The sequence below is a fragment of the Vespa mandarinia genome, chromosome 6 (assembly GCF_050613455.1).
Source record: "Vespa mandarinia isolate Hongniang chromosome 6, ASM5061345v1, whole genome shotgun sequence".
NCBI lineage: Eukaryota > Metazoa > Arthropoda > Insecta > Hymenoptera > Vespidae > Vespa > Vespa mandarinia.
The window spans coordinates 7,190,001-7,192,500 of NC_140815.1; the positions used below are offsets into that span (position 1 = coordinate 7,190,001).

At 28.8% G+C, this 2,500-nt stretch overlaps 1 long non-coding RNA gene across 1 annotated transcript in view; it reads right to left on the reverse strand.

Moving 5' to 3' along the window:
• LOC118440736 (uncharacterized) overlaps positions 1–2,500 on the reverse strand; it is a 49,858-nt gene that overhangs the window by 133 nt on the left and 47,225 nt on the right. Inside the window, exons 2-4 of the long non-coding RNA XR_014982276.1 lie at positions 1,827–1,994; positions 973–1,230; positions 460–830 (exon numbers count right to left, since the gene is read on the reverse strand). This is a non-coding gene — a long non-coding RNA (uncharacterized LOC118440736). The remainder of the gene's footprint in view (positions 1–459; positions 831–972; positions 1,231–1,826; positions 1,995–2,500) is intronic.

The window sequence follows — 2,500 nt, forward strand, 5'->3', positions numbered from 1 at the left end:
AAAAAGGGAAAAAAAAAAAAAAAAAGAAAAAAGAAAAAAGAAAATTTATCATGATATAAATACTCTGTCGGATACTAAGTCGTAATATTATCTTAATTACACGTACATATGAAAATATAATATATACTACATAATGCACTAAGAGAGATAATATAAAATATTATATAATTTAGAAAAAAAAAAAAAAAAAGAAGAAAAGAAATAAAAAAAAAAGATACCTCGTTGTAATTACCAATCGTCGTAATAATATGTTTGATTCCTGGTCGATCATTCATAAAACAACCAAGAATATCAAACATATCTAACGAAAATTGGCATGCATTTCTCTTCGACGAACGATCAGTTTAATCCTATTAAATTACTATCATAACTTACATCTACTGTAATCGATTTTCATTATATATAAATAAATAAATAAATAAATAAATAAATAAATATATATATATATCGAATACTTACTCGATTGCAAAAAAACAATGCAACGTTCCAGTAATCACATTTTCTTTCTTCTTTTTTGGGCCACCATTTAAACTCTTTCCTTCTCTCTAATTTTATCTTTCTCGTTCTTCAATATTACAATGATTTATGATCTCGGTGTATTGATGAACATGTTTTATATATATATATATATGTGTATATATATGTATATATATACATATAAAAAAAAAGGGAAAAAAATCTTTATATATATATATATAAAATAATAATCAAACAGGCTGCATGTTTCGTCTCCGCAAAGTGAATCGTCTCGTGACCGGTTGGTGTTGGTCGTAAATAAGGCACGTTGCGGTTCAGACAGGACGGATCTCACTTTTGTGTTTGACAGTTGTCTAAAATTTTTAATTATTAAGATTATTAAAATTTTTCTCCTTTTCTTATGCCATGTAAAGAGAAAAAAGAAAATTGATAATGAAGATAAGATAATAATACAATAGAACGAAAACGAAAAAATAATAATAAAAATAAAAATACCTTCTTTGATGATCGAAGATCATTGACTGAGTCTTTCTTGATCGATCGTACGAACAAACGAACGAATGAATGAATGAATGAATGAATGAATGAATGAATGAATGAATGAATGAATGAACGATCAATCGAACCATCGATCGATCCTCATCCTGGTGTTTCAATGTCCCTTTTTTGTCCCTTTTAAAAAGCTCCAAGGAATAATGGCGTTTAGTATATCACCATAGCCGTATGTCTCCTTGTTTGTCTGCTTTATGTAATCTGTAAAACCAATTTAAATCGTAACATTAAGCAATGCATAGGAATAATTAACAATACGTACGACTATCGTCATCACGCTCATGCGAAAAAAAAAAAAGGGATATGCGAAAGACAACAACGGACGTGTTTAATTCTAAGGTTTTATCTTTTATCTCTCTTTCTATCTCTGTCTCTTTCTCTCTTTCCTATTAACAAGAGTTTTTGACAAAAGTAGAGAAAACATACGTACATATGCATTTATATATACTCACGTATCTAACTTCTGTATGACAACGTAATAAAAAAAAAAAAAAAAAAAAAGAAAGAGAAAATATTAAAAATAAAAATACTTTGAGAAAAACAAATAAAATAGAGAGAGAGAGAGAGAGAGAGAGAGAGAGAGAAAGAGAGAGATTACAAAGTTCTCGAGAGATGCGACAGGGCTAGTTCTATTTTATTTCTCTTTCTTTCTTTTATTTTTTTTTTCTCTTTCTCTTTTTTGTTTGTTTGTTTTGTTTTCGCAGTTTGCCTCGTCGCATATCTAATTATTTCTAATTACTCAAATAGAACGCAGCAGCAGCAACAGCAGCAGCAGCAGCAGCAGCGTAATTACTCACGTTGATATGTCCTGCTCATCTCGTATACACGAGTTTTCTTTCGGTACGACGACCGTAGTAGTACTCGACGACATATGTATACCCAGGACAGAATGGTAGTCATCGCAATTATCGAGGTCGGTCCGATGGGTTTTAAACACGTCATACAAATCTTCGTGTTTGTTCGTTCTATAAACCAAAATAAAATAAATATAGGTATGTTAATCACACACACAAAGACATACATACGCACACACACATATACACACATAGAGACATATATATATATAGAGAGAGAGAGAAAGAAAAAAAAATGTATGTATATATATATATATATATGTAAATTGATAGAAAGTATGTGTGTATGTACACACGTGTATATTTATTTAGCTGTCAAACGAAATGCTCGATTTAATATATGTAGAAAACGAACGGATGAAAATGAGGATGTAGATAAAGAGAAGTCAAAAAGAAATAAAACGAAAAAGTAAAGAAAAGAAAAGAAAAAAAAAATTAATAATAATAATAATAATAATAATAATATTGATTGATTGACAAATTATCCGTTCAATAATTTCTATCATCGTAAATTTCTATCGTAAAAATGCATTGATAAACACGCATGCACACTATATATCTCTTTTGCATTCAATAAAATTCCTTTAAGGTTCTTTCTTTCTTTTCTTTTTTTTTTT